This window comes from Chinchilla lanigera, unplaced genomic scaffold (assembly GCF_000276665.1).
Source record: "Chinchilla lanigera isolate Chin_1 unplaced genomic scaffold, ChiLan1.0 scaffold00027, whole genome shotgun sequence".
Taxonomy (NCBI): Eukaryota; Metazoa; Chordata; class Mammalia; order Rodentia; family Chinchillidae; genus Chinchilla; species Chinchilla lanigera.
Window position 1 is genome coordinate 8,530,491 of NW_004955428.1, and position 23,609 is coordinate 8,554,099.

The following is a 23,609-nucleotide window of genomic DNA, read 5'->3' on the forward strand; positions in this document are numbered from 1 at the left end:
GTGTTCTTCCTGTCTCACAAGAGTGCAGGCTTTAGAATTCCATGTCTTATTACCTCGGTCTCCTTCCTTCCCACACATCTTCCCCTCTGCCTAAAGTGGAAGGTTAAGTGTAAGAAGCCCTCTGGAGTCTCAGCGGGGCACAAGGAGGGAAAGCAAGGGTCCATAACCGGGTTGGGCTTTCCTTCTGTAGTGAGCACCTGATTGGCTGCTCTGACAATGCTGCCTTCAGTCACACCAGGGCTGGTGATGATGAGATGGAAGGATTTCAGGATTCTGTGTGTGTGTGTATCCAGTATTCTGTGATGGGATGTATTCAAGTGGATGGGAGTTGTGTGCAGTCATTTCTCACTCCGTTGGCATGATTTTCGCCTCTAGTTCTACAGTAGAGTTGATTACGCTTTTACCAGGGTGCAGCTGGAAGCACTATATTGCTTTTTGGAATGAAAGATTCTAAAACCACCGCCTGCTTGCATGAGAAATAATACCAAGAATCAATAAATAGTACCAGATCAAATTAAAAAGCATCTGCACAGCAAAGGAAACCACTAACAGAGTGAAAAGACAATGTAGAGAATGGGCAAAAAAAAAATCTGCCAGCTACTCCCGAGACAAAGGATTAATATCTAGAATACATAAAGAACTCAAAATATTAGAACTTCAAATTTTAAAGGCCCTGTTAAAAATGGGCATCTAACATGAGTAGCTATTTCTCAGATGAAGAAATACCAATAGCCAATAATACATGAAAAAATGTTTAGCATTGCTATTTTTGAAAATTAAAACAGCCCTGAGATATTATCTCATTCCAGAAAGAATGGCTACTACAAGAAATCAAATGATAATAAATGTTGGAGAGCATGTGGGAAGACAGGAATCTTTCTGATATAACTACTATGGAAATCAGTATGCAGATTCCTCAATATTCTAAAAGTAGAAATTCCGTTTGACCCAGCTATTCCCCTTCTAAGTATCTTCACAAAAGAGTTAAAGACATCATACTGAGTCACATATGCATACTCATGTTTATAAGAGCGTAATTCTTGATAGCTAAATCTTGGAAACAGCCTATATGTCCTGCAACAGATGAATAAATTTTAAAATACGGTATTTGTACACAATGGATTACTAATCTGCCATAAAATAAATGAGTCATTTGTAGGAAACTGAATACATTTTGAGGCCATACTGTTAAGTGAAGTAACTCAGAAACACAGTTTAAATACTGTTTGGTTTCTCTCAGGTGAAAAACGTATGAATATTGTATATTATAAAAGCAAAAATCAGGTGTGGTGGAGCACGCATGTAATTGCAGCCCTCGGGAGGCTGAGGCAGGAGGCTCACTGCAAGTTTGAGACCAGCCTGGGCTACAAAGTGACTTCAAGACTAGCCTGAACTGTATAGTGTGACCCTGTCTCAAAAAGACAAAAAAAGAAAAAGAAAAAGAAAAGAAAAGAAAAGAAAAGAAAAGAAAAGAAAAGAAAAGAAAAGAAAAAAAGACAGTAAGAAAAAGAGAAAGCACTATAAGTATTGCAATCAAGCATGAATAATCTAAGTTTACGTTGACTTAGTAAAATTGTCTTACACATTTTATATCTTTTTTGGCTTATTAGTATGGGTTTCAATCTGTATATAAGATAATTAACTTTATAAGTTCTTACAAGATAAATTAATGAATCTGATGCTCGAAAATTTAAATGGGTAATGAGGAGGGGTGAGAAATAAGGCAATTGAACTGTGTTATGTACGTGTACCAATTCCCTACAGTTAATGTAACCACTATCTACTGCAAACACGTACTATAAAAATTTATAAATAATTCTAAAATCTTATTTGCTTCTGTCTTCTTTCCCCAGAGAAGTGTTCACCTCACAGCCTTAGATTTTAGGTTGCACTCACTGGGTAACTTTATTAGTGACTGGAATACTAACTAATGTTTCTGACTCTACTAACCCCTGGGGAAACTGTTGACATGCATACTGAATGCTGTTCTTGAACCATGCTTGGAAACTACTTGTGATTTCTAAACAGAAGTGCCATTCAGGCATCTCTCAGGCTCCCTTCTCCTGGGAACGCAAATCAAACCTCTTCAGAGAGACAATGCAACTCACCCTTGTTGTCTCTAAGGACATTTCTTCCTGTTTTCTATTTTAATTTCTCCCCCCACCTCTTGCTTAGAGGCCTTTACAATCTTATCAATATAGTATTTGTTAGAACTCAACATCAGGATTAGGGTATCTTCTATTAGAAAAATCTTGATGTAAAACTACCAAAAATTGAAAGGTTTAAAAGTTTGCCTTATGCTTGTATAGGTCAGCAATTTCATTTAGGTTCACTGACAGTTCTGGGACAGCCAAGTGTAGCTGGTCTTAGTGGAGCTCACTCATGCATCTGCTGCTCAGTGTTAGGTCAGCCATGACTGGCTGTGTCGTGATGCCTGGGCATCTAGTGTCCCCAGTCAACTGGGTCCCCTCTCTATGTTATCTTCTATAGTACAATAACTGTGCCTGGATTTACTTATTGGATAGCCCAGCAAAACGACTCAGAAGCCTCAATCCTCCTTAAGTCTCTACTTTCACCAGATTTTCGACTACTCTAATCTGTGAGCGACCCATAAACTAGCAGAGGTTCACGTGGTTTTGAAGTAAATAACAGGTCACACGCATAGGGCGCAAAGCATTGTGGTTTTGTTGTTTTTGTTCCCTCACCCTCCCTTTGAATAAATCTATTTGGAATTTGATATCTTCAGTTTCCACTCCCTCCATATTAAAATAGCCATATAAAGGAGGAAAGGTAAATGAATTATCCAATGTACAGTAACAACTTGGTTCACGAATGCTTCTGTTCACAAACAACTTGTTCGCAAAGGGAAACATTAGCAAAGTTTGGCTTCCATTAGTGTCGGATCTACGTTCCGTTTCTGTCCAGGGGTGACAGGTCCTGCAAACGAGGTACCAGTGGATTAAAAGAAAAGCATGAGAAACAAGAAAAACAAGAAAGGCATAATTCTGGGATCAGGGGGCTTGCAGCAGTCTGGATCACCAGTCTCAGTCACCTTTTATTGAGAAGAACAAAGGAAGTAGCTACTACAAATGGGCGGATACCAAACGTTTTAGCAAGGACAATACAAGTCAATTATCATAAGTATGAGATTTGACTTAGTAAGCCATCACATTATCATTCCTTTGAGGATGTCTCACTAAAGCATTTAGTGTTCACCTTATGGCTTTTAACAAGGACACAGGTTTTGCAATCTTATTCTTCCCATTAATGCTGGACTCCCTCCAGAACTAAACAGTCATATGGCTTGATCAGGCCTGAGGCAATACATTGAAAGAGTAATTAAAGAATTATCCTTCTCCACAGGTAATCCAACACACGCCTGTAATCCCAGCATTTGGGAGGCTGAGGCAGGAGAATGGTAAACTCAAGGCCAGTCTGGGCTGTGTAATGAAGACTTATCTTAAGAAACCCTAACAACTGTAAACAAATCATTGTGTGTCCTCAGTGCTTTCTCTAACTAAAGAATGTCCTTTTCCACACATTAGTGAACTTCACATCAGGTGATGAACAAGACCACAGACATCTTCCCACATGAACACAAAAAACAGGCCACTTCCCCAGAATTGTGGAATCGAGGTATCACTGTATATTTCAATATAGTTCACACATTACAAGTCTTAGTAGGGGCAAAGATACAGAAGAACAATGTAGTATTTGGGGGAGAATCTCAAATATTTTGATGCCCAACTAGCAAAGGGAAGTATATTCAGGTCAATGGGTAAAAGAGGCTTTTTGAATCAGAAATGAATAGTGGGGCTCGAGAGATACCAAGTTGTGGAGAACTTAACAGATCTTCCCAGGAGAACTTTCTTGAAAAGTTCTCTTTGTATTTTGCAGAACTCATTCCAGCAGCCTTCTTTGATCTCGGAAATGGGATGTTCAATACATAGCAAATATCTTAGGAATTTGATAATTGGAAGCAGTAAGGTAAATTCGATTTTCTCAAATCTAAAGTCATTTAGACTCAAAAATTTAAGGCATTTCTTAAACTAAAACAGCTGAAAAAATTAACAATGTTTTCTAGCAAACTAATTTTATTTTCTTCATGGCTAATTTCTGTATTTTTTACAAAGTCTAACCTTGTCTCTGGGTCATAAACGTTTCCATCTAGGTCACATTATGTTTATGGTACTGCTGTGTCCAACAGTGTTATGCCAGACTGCATATATCCAATGCACATTATAAAACTGTAGCAGAAATTAAAATGTATATGTGTATCTATTTATATTTATATCTATACATACACAAATGTATATGTTAGTATGTGCAGATATACACACATATATAAATTATATGTGTTGTAAATAGAATATCAAGTGCAGGCATGTGAACAATTCTTTGTTAAATGGAAAGGCACTGGCTTAATGTTATTTAGAGTCACATAAATAAAGACAGGCTATTTGCATTGATGAATATGAAATGCGCTAAGATGAACAAACACCAGACATGATTATTAAATGGGAGTGACAGGAAATAGATTAAAGAAAAACTCAGAATGTTCTTCAGATGCAAGTTTAAACAAAAACAGACATATGCAGCTAAACAAAATGCAGATGAATATCTGTTACAATTTTAATTTTAGTAAGTTTGTGTCAACATATTTCAACACTAGATGTCAATATTTTAAAATCATAAACTAGTGTTTGCTAAAAGATATAGTCAAGATATTTTATTAGCACTCAAATCTACTGCTAGAACCCATGAGATGTAGTGTTAATATAATACATTTTTTGTTGTTGTTTCATGGTAAGTAATTATACATTTAGAATGCTTCCAAAGCTGGGCCCCTGACCACTGGAACTGTCTGAAAATGACCTGTGCCAGGAAAGTTGTGTTTGAGAGGGAGAAGATTATTCATATCATTGTCCACTATTATATTTTGTCCTGTGTGAACCACATAGGCAAATCTCAGAGAGTGGATTCCTGGCCACCGTCTTCTTCTCATTCCCCACTTTCCTTTTAGTGACCAATTTGGATTTTACCTCTTCTATTCACCCCAAGTGCAGCAACATTGGGTGAGGATGCCCAGACTTCCTATACTGTGTTACATTTAGCCTGCTTGGAAGTTCCTACATTACTAAAAATAAAATAAAATAAAATGAAAAGTAAAATAACAAAAAACAAAACAACAAAAAAATTTTTTTTTCCTTTGCTTATTCTTTTCCTTCCATTGTAGAGTTTCTAACCATGTGGTTTACACGTATGAATAATTTGAAGAAAATTGTAAATTTATTTATTGAGGTCATGGTTCTGTCTCTAGCAAATAAATTTCACATTAAAGTGATCTTCTAGTAGAAAAGGATATTTCTGGGGACACATTTCAAGTAGCCTTTTTTATAGCTTCAACATAATGAACAGAAATAGAAAGCTAATAAAGTCAATTGACAATGTAACAATTTAAATCCTGATGAGTATAAACAGAGTTGAAGCTAAAATGGAAAAGTAATCAGTTATCTATTTCTCATTGAAATCCCTAGTTGAAAACAAAGTTTCTATTACATATAGATAGTGCTGGACACATTATAGACTCTTTAAGTATGATTATATAATATCTGCTATTTGTAATTGTTATTCAATTTAAAAGTATGAGTTTTACATATGTGCTGTTCACTGACAAAACTTTTATTCAGAATCAGAGACTATTTTATATCCAGATCCTCATTTCTCTTCCTCACATGTTTTTAGAAGTCCTAAGAAAGCTATGTGTTGGTTTCCTACAGTCCTCTACTGCATTATATTAAAGGGAGAGTGGCATTAAATATCTTTTAAAATGAATTTTTTAAAGCAAAATAAAAGATAATAGGAAACAGGACTGCTATGGTTGATTCATTGTGTCAACTTGCAGAGTTTAGAGGCTTGGCTAAGTGACTCAGCAGTTCTACATCCTGAGCCTGTGCTAGAGGACGACAGGGAGATGGTGTGGGAGTGGGCTGGTAGCGAAGAAAGGCTTGCTCCCCCTCCCCTTGTGTGCTTGCTGCTTTTGCTCTCTTCCTCCAACATGAACTGTTGCACTCCACCATGAGCCACTCTGCCTTGGAGCCAGCGACTATGGACTAAATCCTCCATAGACTGTGAGCTAAACAAACCTTTCTCCTTCCTTAATTCTGGGCATCAGGTATTTTATCCCAGCAGTGAGAAAAAAGTAACCAAGACAGGGACATAGACAATTTTCAAAACAGTGACCAAGAGATGGACTAAAGGGGAGAAAAGAGAACAAAGAGGGTGAAGAAAGCATCGGGATGTGTTCAGACCTATACCACCTCCACACAATGAGACTAATCATTATGGACTGCAAATATGGATGCATAAAAATGACTACACAGCTTTTGACAAACATTTTTATAAGATGGTTGTCTATTAACTTCTTTGTGCATGGGTTTTTCTCCCATGTCAAAATAGACAGCGATACTTAACTCTGAAGTATGTGTTGATGGTGAACGACAGAAAAGATGTAAAAGATCTAAAAAGGATTTATCATGGAGAAGAGCTCAGAGAAGTTCCCCTCATCTTCCCTTTATATAAAAGCCATATTCATTTATTTTGCATTCACCAGGATACTAATACATATTTTCAACTATGAAAAAGAAATGGCTTTATAAGAAGTCAGCTTGCTGCTTAATATAATTCATTTGAACTGTTTTATGGAGTTCACAACTCTTACTGGAAATGAAGAAGGAATGAGAGGCAGATGGAAGTGCTCAAGTGAGCTGAAGCCCCTACATCTTTCAAATGCACAGATTCAAGCTGTGGATTCTTATAAATAATTTGCCCTCTTAAAGTTTCAATGTTGAAATTTTGTCCTAAAGAAAATTTTACTTCTTGCAATATTTGTCTTGCCTAGACTTCTTGAAGCATCTAGACTGGTGAAAATGTATAATTTAGATAATAAATCTAAACTAATGCCAATGTAGATGCACCTATGAAATGAACCCCAAAGAAGTTATTTTTGTTAAAACAGAATTACAAAGTAAGACAAATAACCTCAAATGTCTCAAGTATTTCCATTTAGAGCAATAAACTATTATAATACAAAATCTTTTTGTCTCATTATTTCATGATATTGTGAATTTTAAAAGAAATATCCTATTATACTTGCCACATGTCTTTTTGGTACTCCTGTTCCCAAATTCAACTTTCCTCACAAGACTATAGATTATCTTGGAAATTTGTGTTTCCTCTACCTTTGAACACTTTTAATTTTTAAGTTATGTTTGGAAGTCTTTTGCTGAATACTTTGCCAAAAATAATCTAAATGTCAATGATACAAGTATGATTGTAAACTGATCATAGTCAGGAGTACTGGTGCAAGCCTGTAATCCCAGCACTCTAGGGTGCAGAGGCAGGAGGACTGCAAGTTCAGGTCTACTGAGGAAGACACTCTTTCAAAGTAAAGCAGATAGACCGGACTGGACATGTTACTTACTCAGAAAGCCCTGGATTCAATCCCTACTACTGCAGCAACAACAACAAAAAAGGAACCATCATGTTCTTGTTTCCTAACATCTTGCAAGGAAGCAGTCACATATTATTTCATACAATGTGATATTATAATAATAAGGGCTAGGGAAGGTAAGAAGGGAAATCCTTGGACTTCAGCTGACTGTGGGGATAAAAGGGAAGGGAATGGTTTTAAAGACAGACTTGGCTTAGTCATAGATAATGTTCTCTTATCTCAGACATAGCCACCAATTCCTCCTGTCACTGCATTTATACATCACTGATTCTATCCACACAGGGTTTTTGATTTCTCTCACTCTTGAATGTGGACTGAGATCCTGAGGCTTGCTTTGATTAACAGAAAGTCAGAGGATATACTGTCTGACATTTAGGCCTTGAACTTAAAATGCTTAATAGTTCCTACTGTCGCCTCTTGAAAGGCAGTTACCATAAACCCCTTCCTTCATGCAGGTGAGGCCACAGAACAGTCAGTGAATCCATGGCAGGGGTCCAGGTACAAAGGAGTTGCGCCAGACATCACATGGAGCAGAGGTGCGCAAACTCAGCTCCTCTGCTCAAGTTGTGGAATCATAAACAAAGAAATTTTCTGTCACTGTAAGCGACTTGTGATGATTTGCTACATCATCATTTAGTTACTTTTTTATTCATAGGGAGAAAAACCTTGAAATCCTCTATTTAATGGAGAAGTTTATTTTGGTTCGCTTTTTTCAGTGAAGTGAGTCCATGGTTGTGTGGGTCCAATGCAGAATGGCAAGGTGGAAGGGTGTGTCTGAGGGACGCCGTTTACCCTCCAATGGAGAGTAAGCAGAGAGCAAGCTGGAGCCTGGGATACATTTACATTCCCTTAGTGACCTGGTCCTCTGCCTGGGCTCCATCTCTCAAATGTGAATTCAGCTAGGAGGATAGAGCCCCTGTGATTTGATCAGGTTTTAAATGCTTGAGACTTTGGGGAGACATTCTATGTCTAAACCATGACAGTAGCCATGAGTGAGTAAGAGAATCTATTAACATTTTGCCTATGTCTAATGACAAATAAAACTATAGAAATTAGGGAAAGTGACAAGACACAATATTCTAGAAGGAACAAACAGCAAGAGAAAAGGGGTAGAACCATGAGAAAATATTGTGTCCAAACACCTTCCGGGGATGTATCAAGCAAGATGGCTATGGATAAAGTGGTCGAATTGAAAAGGCTACTTTTTAAAAAACTGTATTTTCTAAAAATAAGATGACATTTCTGATAATTTCATTGTTCTGATGGCTTCTGATACAATAATAATGGATAGAAATATAATAATGTCTTTATAATAATGTATGTTCGCCTCTGCGTCCAAATAAGGTAAACCAACCAATTCAGCAGGAATTGTGTGATATAAAATTCGGACTAAGAACCCGAATCTTCCTTCAGTTTTGTTGTGTAAGTAACTCTGAGTATCTAATTTCATTTTGATTGGTTTCAGCATATCTTAGTCCATAAAATAAACAGATTAAGTTATTCTTAGCATTTAACAGATTTTTGAACTCTACAATTTAAAATGCATGTATGTATTACATGACCACAACATGAGCAGTTATTTGTCTTGAAATATGATTTTGACTTAACTAGGTCGCTTGAACTTGGTTGTACAGCATTTTCAGACAAGTAAATTACCTTTTAGTGAATCTGGCTCTGTTTTTCTCCTGTATCCTTTCTGCTATACTTTGTACAAAATTCACCGTAAATCACATCTGTCCTGTAAATTTTCAGGTGCTCAGGTGAGGTGTGTTAGAGGAAATAACATAGATTTGCATTCTAAAATGTTGTTGATACCTAATAAATCTAACCTTTCCAAGCGGATGTATGGAGTTAAAAGTACTAATTGATCATGTTGGCAGTAAGGTGTTGTTCATTCTAGAAAGGCCATGTTAATTCAAATTGATGTGATTCAAATTAACCTTAATCAGCTCTACACTGTCTGTGATTCCATTACAGGATATACTGCAATTAGACTTCTCCTGTGTGATTCTGCCCGATGGCCTTATGAAAAGGTTTACACTTTTTATTCTGGCTCTTTTAATGTAAAATTTTATAATAACCATGTATTTACACATATAATGTTATCATTGCTGCCCCCAAGAATGACTTTTTGCATGTTTATGTTTTAGTTCGGTTTGTTCTAAAAATATCCAAATACCTGGATTACTGTGACCTGCATTAACTTTGGACATCTTTTCTCTGCTTGAACGATAACATACTGTCAGAAAACAAGCAGGCGGTAATGTGTACAAGCTTTTATTTTATGTTAATAAATCAAATGCATGATATTTAGGGAGTCAGGTAATTAAGAAATATATACACTTGAACATAAATAATACTATATGATAAATGTACTTTTGAAAATATAATTGTGAGGATGTTAAGTGAAATATGGCCTTTGAGTAGCATATCCACTTCTATTTTAATTACATAGACAAGTTTTGGTATTTTTTCTATTTCATTTTTATAGGAATGCTCTGTGAATAATTTTGTAATACTTTCCATGTACGTAATCAATTTCCTTTCAGAGCACAGAAATACTAAATAACGGAAAGAAAAGCTACTTTTTCGTGCATTCCATAGTCAGAGTGTAAATGTTGATCACAGATGCTCAAAGTGGGCTGGTATCTTTTGGAGGTAAAAGAGGTGCGCAAGCTCAGCTCCTCCTCGAACTTATGTACTGTTGCTGAGCCTGTCTTTGCCTGCTTGTAAATAAATATAAAAATATAGGAAGCCCATCTGGACCTTGTCAAGGTCAGGAGAAGTCCATGTTTTTAATCCCAGGGAGAAGTTCTTAGAATTCCATTAAGTAATTCCAATCTACCACTTCCAGTACAACCCATGGTGTGAATAAAGGGATAAACTCATATCTGTACTGGTGCGGAGCCAAGGAGGTCCTGAGTCCAGTTAGAACAATGGCTAGCCAGAACAAAGGCCTGGATCCAGGACTGAACTGGGTTTTATTAATTCATGAGGAGGGGAGTGGCTCGAAGATGAGTGATTGTGAGAATGGTGAGAAGTATCTGAATGCTGTGAGCTGGACTAGGTAAGAGGTGAGAAAGCACCTCTGCAATATGCAGAGAGAGAGAGGTATGCAGAAAGAGTGATCGGCATAACACAGCTTGAGGAAGTATCTTCTGTTTTGGGGTTGGTGCTTCAGCTTTTTTTAAATTCTATTTTAAAAATAAAAGGAGGAAAACATTAACAGACAACCTTTTACAAAATAACAAAAGAGCAGTACAGACAATATAGAGTTACAAAGTGGTAGGAAATTAACAATGCTTGCTGTATTACACATTGATATCTTCAAAGTGGTTTCTCATGAAAACAGATAAAGACATGCAATATTGATCAGTCAAGGACTCATTGATAGTTTCTTTCAGCAAAGAAATAGAAGACAGTAGAACAACTATGTTAACTATCCTGTATATACATACATACAAAATTTTTCCTTCTTTCCCTTCTCTTTTCCCACATCCCAGTTGCCCTTTACCCTTGAGAGTTTTCCTGTCATTTCACAATGTCTATCACACCTCCGAGTTGAAATTAATTCTTTCAGGTTTGACACTAGTGAGACAATGCGGTGCTGGCACATGCAGGTCTGATTTATTTCACTTTAATGTCTGTCCCTGATGCCCTAAGATAGCGGTTCTTTCTTGAGCCTCAGTCTTGTTTCAGAACAGAGGCACTGGCCTAACAATGCGTAGTAGGTGGCCCATCACTGACCCGTGGCATATAGACTGCACATCAGCACCTCCCAAGAGACTCATTTGCATTGCTTAAAGCAAATTGAGGGGATAAAGAAATATCCTAGCCAGCTCTGTACATATCACCAGGCAGAGTCAGGACCAGGTTAACCAAAATGGAGACAAATGTCCTTCTTTCAAGGATAGCTGTCTGGGTGGTCCTTCTCATAAAAATACCTCCTCCAGAAGACTGTTCTGGCAATGAAGTAAGAACGGTTCTTATTATTAATATACTTTTCTGCACATGCTAAGTATTTGAAACATGAACTGTGGATGCTTAATGTTTGGACATTATCATTTTATATAAGTTAAATTTTTTAGGTCCCTGAGTTAATAGCCTAGCCTTGACAGTTTTATTCTTTAGTTTGTTTTCAATTTGTATCACTGAGAAAGGGGGAAACAGGCAGAATTTGTAATTCTAATAATAAAGTAATTTTTGTGGTGGAAGTCCGTGAGAGGGAAGAGTGCTGGTTAGGCATGCCTCACTGGGGAGGTGAGGAAGAGTGCCTCAGGGACTTTAGCTGGAGGACCTGATGGCCCTCTGTGCTGAGAGACACACTAAGCTCTAGGGTTAGAGAATTAGATTGAAGTCTGAAAGTGAAAGTGTGAAACAAGACCTAGACTGTGAGTTAATCATGAAACAGAAGGTCAATGATAAGCCTAGAACAGAATCAAGTGAGTAGCATTCTTCCCACTTCATATGTTAAAGGCGTAATACTCAGTACTTCAGACGAAACTGCCTTTGAAGAGATGATTGGGATTAGATAAAATCATGGAGGTGCCTTAATCCAGTATGACCAGTGTGCTTATGTTGAAGGCAGTTGAGTTAGATAGAAATACTGTAGGCAGTTAGACAGGGCTAAGCCCTCCAACGAGCCAGTGTGGAAGAAAAGATACCTTGCAACTGTGGGAGACAGGCACTTCTGCTGTGGATCAGGCTGCAAGACAAAAGATTAAACAAACGCACCCACATAACTCCCTAGGGATGGATATCAGGGCTTGATATTCTAAATAGGTATGAATTACCTTGAGAAAGCCATGAAGATCACTAACCCATCCCCCTACAGGAAAAGCCCCTGTTTTATGTTCATGCACACTTGCTACATGACTCAGTTCCCCATTTTATCCCAATTTAATCATTTTTACCTGAACAATTATATTTGTAATCTTATTGGCTTATCATAGCTTTGTCTCACCTCATGCCCACCTAGTGAGTTCCCATGTTTTCCACCTTGGACCCACCTCACCTTGAGCTTTTGCTCTATAAAACTCCCTCAAACACACAGGGTCCTTGGCAAACCACTTGAACCCCCTTCTGTCCCTTTCTTGGACAGAAGCTTTCTGTCCTTCAATAAAGATAGTCTACTCTTAACCTCCATTGTTTCCAAAATTTATTCTTTGATTTTACAGAACATGAACTCATCTGAGATATCTTTAAGATTGGGAGTTTCTTTCCCCTATAGCACTTAGAAGGAGAAAAAATTGCTACACAGGCACATAGGCGATAACCATGTGAAGACACACAGAGAAGATGACCATCTACATGGAAAGAGTTCTTCAGGAAACAAAAGAAACAAAAACCTTGCCAAACAATGATCTTGGCCTCAATCCTGTTCACATTAAGAAGCATTACTGAAGCTTTGCTCATGCAGTCTTAGACAACAAATATCTGTTATTTAAACTGCTCCATTGTTAGTGTTTTGTTACGACAGACCTAGAAAATTAATACACAGCACAGCAAATGCTGTTTGTGTTTTAGATGTTGATATACAAGGTGTTTCATAACAACTTTTTTTTTTGCACACAGTCAGTTACATCCAGTCCTGTGTATGTAAAGAAAGACCCACTATGCAGCAGGAATCCAGAAATGGAGAGCAGAGAAAAGTTCTGGACAGTGGCTTCAAGAGTGTGCTTCTAGCAGTCTTTTAATTCAGCAATATTGAATTGATTTTTGTTTCGTTTTGTTGAGTCAGAGTCTTCTATGTAGTTATTTGAGGCTTGCCTCAAACCCACGGCATTTCTCCTGCCTTAGCCACCCCAGGATTGTGAGCATGATCCACCATATCTGCTTTAATCTACTCATAAATGCTTGGAAATTTGCCCTAGTAAATTAATGCTGCTCTGAATTTCTCATTGTTTCATAAATTTTCAAGTTTTTCATTCATGTAACATGGTATCTTATACACACAATGGATGAGTAGTACTGGAATGAAGGTATGACAAAGTGATTTTCCTCCATAAAGGCACAACATAAATATTGAAAGAGGTTACCTTTTCTATTTTTTTCCACTGTGTATAGCTTTTCTTCTTTTTAGAAATCAATTTTATTGGTACATTTTTGACACACATACTGATCACATTCATCAGAGGGAATTTGTACCTGTGCATGACTTATCTTAATTTGTTTTTCCCATTCTCCTCCCTTCCCTTCCTCTTCTCTCCACTTACAAAACTTTGTTTCTGTTGTTTTCCTTTCATCCTTTTTTATTTTTAATCCATCCTCCCTTTCTTCCCTTCCCCTCCCCACTCCCTTGTTCCTTTTTCCATTTGAACATTTTCTTGCTAATTCCCAATACTTATCCTCTATTTTGGGCTGAGGCTAGTAAATTTTCACCCCTTTCTAGAGTATTTGCCTTTTTCACTGTGCAAAACATAGCAACAAGTTAGAATTTTAATTAAAGGAGAATAGCACATCAGGTCAAATTTTCTACAATTAATTGCATCTGGAAATCTACATAATAAATTCAACAAATAAAATGAAAATTAATTATAAAACAACAACTATACTCAAGTCCAATTATATTACAGTCTACCTAAATAATGGAATGAACACTATAAAATGTATTTAAAATCAACACAAATAACTACAAAGAAATATTTTAGGTAACATGGAAATAAAGTATTTAAAATAAATTAAAGTAGATATCATCCACAAAATAATTTTCAATATACATTTTCAAAGCAAATAATTTGCCTGTTGTAGCCAAAAATTTTAATGGTATTTTGGATTAAAGTGTTTAAACATAAGCAAGCAAGCAAATAAAGGTAATATATTGGCAACTGTCAGACATTCTTTAGCAAAATATTTCAAAACATACCTTCAAGAAACATACCAATCATGATCAACAGCAGCTAGTGATTTCTTTGGTCAGTTTAAGTTGCTCAATAAATAAAGTCATCTCTCTCTCTCTATATATATATATATGTATATATGTATATATATATACATTTTATATGAGTGTGTTTGAATTATTCTGTAATATTCAAATTTAAGCATCCTATGTGTCTATAGTAATGTCTGTGATGAATACCGTTAAACACTTTACATGTGCCTTTTGGTGGAGAAATTAAAACCTTTAATTTTTATTTCATTTTTTTCATTGTTATTTATTTTACTTTCTTAAAAAATAAATTTAAATAAATTTATCTAGGGAATAGCATTTGGCAATTAAAACTTTATATTTAAAGTTGGTATTAGTTATATAATTATACATAAATATACAAAATTAAAAGTTTTCATTGATATTTATATGTAAAGAAGGTATATATTTGTACTATCTACATTTATATTTATATAAGCATTTATTGGCACTAAACATCATAATCACAGATTCATATTGGGGCACATAGGTTAGTATACTTTTGAGTTATTCACATATAGGGTAATTATTATATCTTTCAACCTTAAATATAGAATATAGGGCATTTTAAGAATCATACAAGGGGCTGGGGATTTAGCTCAGTGGCAAAGCGCCTGCCTGGCAAGCGCAAGATCCTGAGTTCGGTTCCCGATACCGGAGAAAAACAACAACAAAAAAATCATACAATGTACCTTACAAAACTTACAACTGAAATATTTATACATTTCAAATTTTTACTATCAAATGTTTTACAGTTCATGTCTTGGAAATTACAGGACTGAGAAGAATCAAAGAAACAAACAAAATATCAAAAACAAACAAGGAATCAGATAGTAGGTAGAGCCTAACAAATGCACGGACTGCTTCTTTCTGTAGAAACTAATGAAAAGAAAGAGAACAAGCTTTATTCTGAAATTAAAAAAGATTTTCTTTGACTTCCCATGTGGTTATGCCCAGATAATCCCATTACAAATTAAAAATACCATAAATTGAAACTCCATTTCATACACTTAACTGCCAAACATCATGATTTGTCAAAAGAGCACACTGTAGGTTTTCAGGGGATTGTCTTTATGATTATGTGGTTGACTGCAAGCTGGGTTCATTCACTGTTGTTGCCCAGCACTAACAGAGTCAATAATATCATAAATTAATGGCACAGCAATTGGTCAAATTCAAAGTCTGAGGTGTCATTTATACTAATAGCATATCATCTTCACCCCACTGTACAGTGGAAAAGTTTGAAGTTGAACCATTTTAAGTCTGGGACTCTCTGGGTTTCTGTCTGAGATAAGCATAGACACATATAAACAATACTTTTTATGCAAAAACTAATCTTCACTTTTAAATTTAAATTTTAATAATATTTACATTAGCAAAATTGTTAGAATTACCAAACCTTGCCTGTTAGTCTGTTTTAAGTTGCTATAACAGGACACTTGAGAGTGGGTAATATGAAAGGAACAGAGAGAGCTTTTATACTCTGAAGCCTGGAAAATTCAAGTTCTAGAAGCACCAACTGATTGAGAGCCTTTTTGTTTTGTCCTTTCATGGTGGAAGAGCAAGAGAGCCTGATAGAGAAAGGAGAAGAAGCTGAAATTCATATTTCACCAAGAATCCACTTCTGAAATAATTAACCCACTCTTTCAATAAGGGGATTAATCAGTTCATGAGAGTAGAGGTCCCATGAACTCTTAGAAGTTCTCACCCCTCAATGTGCTGCACTGGGTAGATGGGAATAAAGTTTGCAATACATGTACTCTGGGGAATGTACTCGAACCACAGCAACTTGGATATTTCCACTATTTGAAATAAAAAAGGACATTTTGAAGTCTTTTCCTAGATTAAGTCCTAACTTGCAGAAGAATATTACCATCTGGATAATATTTAAATAATTTATTTACCACCCAAGCCTCTATTTATAAGTTAAATTACAAACAAACTCAACATTAAGGAAAATAATCAAGGCAATCTGACAGGGAAATAAGTTTACACTGTAAAACAAATATGTAATACCTATTCAGTGCATCTGTAACGATGGTAATATATTTTGATTTAAATCATCCGACAGCAATATATCAAATATAAAACAAAAATGCATCTCATAATCTAAAATATTAAATTATGGTTTGTCTTACCTTATTGTAGAGATCTCCAAAGTCATATATTCAATTCCAAATGTTAGAATAAGATAGATGTATATAGTGTTATTTTTTCTGCAAAGAGATGATATTTAAGAAGCGTAACACACCAGGATATGAATTATGATGCAATAATTCACACCCTTTGCATTGTTAGATATAAGACTGTACTGAGCTCTATTTAATGCACAAGGTGTAAATTATTACCCCATAATTCACAGCATGGAATGGTTTATTGTGCTTATAAACAAGTCCCTACACAAATATTTTCTTATTAAAAAGGGGAAAATGTTTGAATGTAATATGTTTTTAAAAGGAAATGTGGGAAAGCAATAAGAATATGAATTAAAATAACATCAAATGCTGTTTTGATTTTAAACACAGTATTTTCTTTAACAAAAATCAAAATACATTTTTTGTTTTGCTTGACTGATGTTAAGACCCAGCAGGCATTTTAGCAACCAAGTTAGTTTAAGTACTCTGTAGTATACAGAAATTCCATCGGAATCATTCTTTCTTCCACAAGTCACCACCCTCACTATATCTTTTACCATTACTTCAGAGCCACATAATCCTGTGAAGTTTCACTTGTACAATTTAAAGCACTCTAGTGTAGCTGGGGAGCTCAGGAATATTAGCAAAGTCTCCAGCTGGCCTCTGTAGAGCTCTAGATGGCATGCAACTGAAGTGGGTGTTTATCTTTGAACTCAGGATTCCTGGAAATGCTCTCTACTGTAGACAGTTACCTATACTGGAAATAAGTTTTCTCACCACAAACCCACAGCTACCTTCCAAGACATTCGGTCTATAGTGGAAACCACTGGTTTCTTTCAGTTATGAGTTTGCATTAAAACAAGAAAAGAAATAAAAAGAAATAGGTAAATATTGATCCACTTATTCGTTCACAAACAATAGTAGGGATCCTTTAGGATACTAAGCACAGGATAACTCTAATCTTGCAGAGCAATAATAATAATTCTTTAGCTAATTATAGAAATCCCCCTCAAAATTTCCAAGTGGGAGAGATTTTCTAGAGTCACTCTGTATATATAATAGGTAGAAATAATAACTTTGAGGAATCACAGACTAAGTATTTCTACCTTTGGCCACTCCACTGTGACACAGATATTACAGGAATAACGAAGACAGAAAAAGATATAAACAATGAATGACCAGAGAATGGATGAATTCATCAAATGATATTCCAGTAATTTTGAGTACCAAGATCAGAGGTTAGAATATAAATTGAAGTTTATAAGAAAAGAAATATACCTCACTTGCATTTTATTAGCCTGTTCAATACTTTGGAGACATCTCCAGTAATACTTCTTGAGATTTTGCGGTTTTACTTATTGTTTTACATTTTTTATTGTGGAGATACTATAATATATATATTTATTTATACATATATATCAGCATTTCATCACCAGAAAGTATACAATTTAATGCCATTAACTGCATTCAAAAAACTGTACAACCATCATTCCTACCCATTACAGAACTTGTTCATTATTTTAAGCACACTGGCAATAACTGCCACTTCTCTTTCCCTCCAGGCCTGTGGTAACATTCATTTCACTTTCTGTCACTTTTAATCATTTTGACATTAAATGGATTGAGTGACTACTCCTGTGTGGGCACTTCAGAAAATAATACTCGGGTTTTTTTCCGAATGACTAAGCTCCAGATTCCTCTTTGAAGACTACTGACTTAAATTCTTAAAAGTGATTCACATTTGCAAAAGATAAAGTTAATGAGGTACTAATAGCTTCAGGTAATTTCTACTTTGAGTTTTTTTAGGAGAAATAATTTGTATTCTGTATGTGCCATGTCATAACAAAGGTTAGATAAAGAATTCTCTATTGATTTTAATTATCTGAGATTTTTTTTTTTTTTTTCAGATTTCTACCAACAGGGCCTTGGACTGATACTGAAAGGAATACAATTTTTCCATGGAATAATTAGTAAAAAGATTAACAGTCCTTTCTTAATTGAAATCAATTTGACCCTGTCAAGAGTCATTTTTCTCATATCTTCTAGATTTTAGAGGGCCTCTCTAAAATATATATTCTAATAGACATTAATTGCATAATTTGATTTGCAAAATATATTAGTTGGACTACTCTTCTTATGTTGGAACTAGCTAACAAATATATTTTTAAAATGGAGTATGCAGTCACTGTAAACACCAAGAATGATCTCAAAACCTGGAAACATTTTCCTGTTTTTATCACATTTTCACATGCTTGTATTGTTTTAGTTGATTGAAATGTACTGTATTTATTTTGTTTAACTGTCAAAATCTTATCTATCATTGTCATCAGCAACAACAACTATTGTAAATTGTTTGGCTATTAAATATTATTGCCATTAATTGATCATTATTGGGTTTTTTTGCTTTAGATTATTGTGAAGTTTAACATAAGGTTTAAACGAAAATCATGTTTGAATATCTGCCTTGAGAAATTTGCACTTAACTCTGATATTTGGCTGTTGATGAGTTTGGATGAAGACAGGTATTAAATTACATACAAATTTAGTGCTGAAAAAATATTCATATATATGTATATCCAGTGGTATTTATTGACATGGTATTGCATCCCTAACTTCCTGATATCTTTTTAATTTGTGGCATCATTCCGTGTAGCAAAATATTGTTTTGTGAATCCAAAGTTTTCTGAAGAATAACTCTGAGATGTTGAGCAATCACTGAGTGTCCCTCAAACTAACCTCAAGTCTGAATGATTTTATATTGTACCATTCCTTCTCCTCTATCCCTAAAAGACTTGCTATGTGTGTATTTCTCCCAGCTAGAAGCAGTTTAGTAACGTGTTGTTGATAGCCGTCTTTGGAATTCATCACTAATTCCTGTCCACCTAATCATGTGGAATGTTTCTTCGAAATATTTCCCAAATCACTTTCAATATTTCCATTCTGGGTATGTTTTTATCACACTCTAAATATTTCTTTGATTAAACCATTCTTTCTTAATTATTCAACAACTGCCTCACCCTGCCATGTAAAAGTCATGTATATTAAGCCTTATTCATCTTTACTCATAGGATGTAGAAAAAAGTCTACTTAGAACTATGCTAAATTCAAACTAAACGATTAGTGACATTAAACTTGGTGTCTTCATGATAAGTGTTCTCTAAAATAAGAATATGAATGTCATCCAGTGAGTATGCATTTTATTTTAAATGATACTCAAGTATAAACTGCCACATTTTGTCAGTAAAGTAAGGTCTAAGCAAATACATAATCTACTTTATCCCAGTGATATCCACTCTTAAAATAAGTAGTGATTGTTGTCATCACAGTTTAGTATATAGTTTACCTGGTAAAGTTTTATAATACTGGTGATGTGATATAGTATCTGTGTGTGAAATTTTCACTCAACAAATATCAGAGTCTTAAAAAGCAAGACAAAATTTCTTAAAAGATGCATTAATTCATAAGCAACTGGACAAAGATAAATAATTCATAAAATAAAAAGCTCATTATTTTAGTAGAGTTATTTTAGGAAAATTTGCATATAATTGCTTATATTCAAATGTTTCAGTAGACACATAATAATTTTCTTTTCAATTGTTTTAAAACCATGGTCAAACCAAAGTTTTTGTAAGAGTCTTTACATTAGACCAAGTTCAGTCTGCTAGGAACAGGACCTACATTTTTGAAATCTTCTAGAGCACGTATCTTCTATAAAAATATTAAAAATAAATCAAACTATTATTATTCAGAATCAATATTATACTTTAGATAGAAACATTGAAATGAATCTTAGTGAGTTCCAGCTATAAATGAAATAGCAAAACAGATTATATTTTAAGACCATATAACAGAGTGTGGAATTCAATCATTTCCTTTAACAATAAATACATGAGAAATTTATATCAAAAGTCTCTTTAGGACCAGAATACTTTCATCTCTCAAATTGTTGAATGTGCAAAGCATCGGAAATTACACCTTGTATTTTTAAATCTTAAAATACAAGGGAGTTAAGTAGAACATGATTGTCTAATTAAGAGATTTTACTAGAAAATACGTTCTGGTTAAACTGAGAGGGTCATATCTTCCTATAATGCATTAAAATCATTTTATAAACTATATTGCCAGACTTATTTATTCTTAATTATACACGGCAAAAATGACAAATTGATAATTCATGCAATAGTTAACTCATATTTTGTTTTACACAATTATGGCACTTTAACATTTAATATTAGGGGCTGGGGATTTAGCTCAGTGGTAAAAGCGCCTGCCTGGCAAGTGCAAGGTTGTGAGTTTGGTTCCCGGTACCGGAGGGGGAAAAAAAAAAAAATTTAATATTAGTTTTAATGATGTTTAAATTTTATTACTAACCAACTCTTCATTTATTTTATTTTATTTTATTTTATTTTGGTTGTTTTCTTTTTTTCTGGTACCAGGAATTGAACTTATGACCTTGTGCTTGCCAGGCAGGTGCTGTGCCACTGAGCTAAATCCCCAGCCCCCTCTTCATTTAATATTGCATTTGTCTTCAATCACTTGTTTCACAAAGCCTATCTTTTCCACAAGTGTTTCACATGGACTGTTCATATTGAAAACATTCCATACTATAAGGTATTCACTGTGCTAGCTTCAGTAGCACATATACTGAAATGTATTCTTATGTTATCCTTTTCTTTGTTTCTTTTTAAAAATAATTGAGCTCTGTCTTCTAATTTAGATATAAAATATATTGAATATTTTTATAAGGCTTTAAAAATACTTGCAAAATAGTCTATCAGTGAGTTAGTATAAGATAAATGTAAAGAAGAATAAACAAACTCTGGAAAAGTTCCTCCTCACCTATCTGTTTCTCACTCATGTACATGTATGTTATATTTTAAAGTCAGAAAGGACGCATTTCCCTCAGGGTCCACCAGTTTGACTGAGAGGAGCAAACATGGCTGCTAATGATTACTGAGGAATAAGAAATACTAAATGTTTATGTTTTAGTGATCTTGTATCTTCATGAAAATGACTCAAAAGGAACCTTATTTGGGTTTACAAAAGATTCTGTCTCTTTACTAAAATGTTATTTTCAACTGACATATTTGGCATTTTAATGTTAGGGATCTCAGAGTAATGTAGTTGCATACTGTTGTCGTCCCATCTCTTTCTTTCAATGTAATAAGTATCTGCTCAACACAAGCTGTAGTCGCCAACTATCGGAGGGTAAAAATAGCATCCATATGCCATCATTTCGGTTGTCTCTTGAACCACTAATTATCAAAATTTTTCCATTTACTGGGTACAGTTAATACTTTTTAAAACACGAATACACTTTAGTTAACATTTCAAAACAAATGAAATGTCAAGGCTTATAGTTATATAATTATAAAACTAGAGTCAGTTAAGAAAAATAGTTTTTATTCACAGTGTATATTTTCAACAGTAATTTTCTCTGAGAAGCCAATAAGGAATTTTTGATACATTTGTCACTAATTTGCTCTCAATTTGCTCCAATTAGACCATTTGTTTCTACATTATACCAAGTGTGTTAATTCCCATCTCCTTTTCTTTAGGTGTGGAGCCCCTCCAGAGACAGAATACCTTCTGTTTATACCCTATTAAATTTCTTCATGTTTTAGCTATGTTGAAGCTTTTTGGGTGAAGCCATTTGAATTACTTCAATTTCAGGTTATTTCTAGAATTACCCATTATACTCAAAATCTAGTGCCAGAGCATGAATAGCACATACATTTAGCACGCATGGTTCTCATCCTCATAATGAGTGTGAGGTAACTGGGCATTAAACTCTCTCAGCCTGTTTTCTTTTCCAGTAGGAAAAACATTATCTGTCTTAAGAGTTCACACAAAAATGGAAATGGAAATATTAGTTTTAGAAAACTGTTCTAATATTTTACTCAGGAAGAAAAAGATGATTTTCTTAACAAAACGGAGTCAGAGAAATAAAAGAATTGATTTGTCAATGAATTGTGGTGAGAGAGCAGGAGGAACTGATCGTGGATTCAGGATTCTGGCATAAGGAAATTGGATGTGATACTTAGAGAGGAAAGCCCCAAAAGCTTACAAGCATGCGCAGATGGGGTGACTGATACCTTAATGGGGATGAAGAAGAGTGTATAAGGGTTTTTAAAATCTGAAGGACACATCACAGTTGACAAAATAAATTTGAAATTCATTACCATATAGCTAAAGTTATGTAAAGTGGTGATATATTTTCCTCTATTTTAGAGATAAGGAAGATTGAAACACAAAGTTAAATTGCATAGTACTTGTGGAAACAATTTTTAAATTCTTAGCCATCATAGAGTTTGGGCTACTGCTACTGACTGCAAGAATGATACAGCAAATAAACTTGCTAGGACCTATAATATATTCAATTTGACTTATCATAAGCTATCACAGCTAAGCCAGCATTAAATTTTGTAATTAAATTTATTTCAAATGATACATGAAATACAAAAGGTACATATTAATGGGATATTTCAGATATGTGCACATTGTGTAATGTTTCAATTGGGTTAAACATTTCCATCTCCTTAGTTAAATACGTGTGCCCTCAATTTTTTCTCTATAAGCCTTATCATTTGTTTATGTGTTTCATGGAATATCTATGGTTTTGCACCTCTGAAACTTACATGTTTTATGTTTTATCACTTTAGATTCACCATGTAAAAATTTCATGTGTAGAAAGATGTTATGTCACGTACAAATATAAATTTCCAAGTCATACTGCTTAAGTGTAAACAATCACCCCATAATTTTCTGGACAATTTTCTTGCTTATTATGAAAATCATTTAATTTTTATTTCCTCATCTCTAAGACAGAAATAATGCATAATGCATAGACTGTCTTGAGGATCCTATGAAATCCTTTCTATGGAGCAATTAGCTGAATGTTTTGCATAGGGTGGACATTCAATTTATCCCTCAATATTGTTGGTATAATTATCATCATTATGGTTATTTAGCTATCTATTACTTATTGATTAAAAGTCAGATTAATTTAACTCATGATAATTATTGGCCTTGGTTAAACTTGACAGATTTTCTT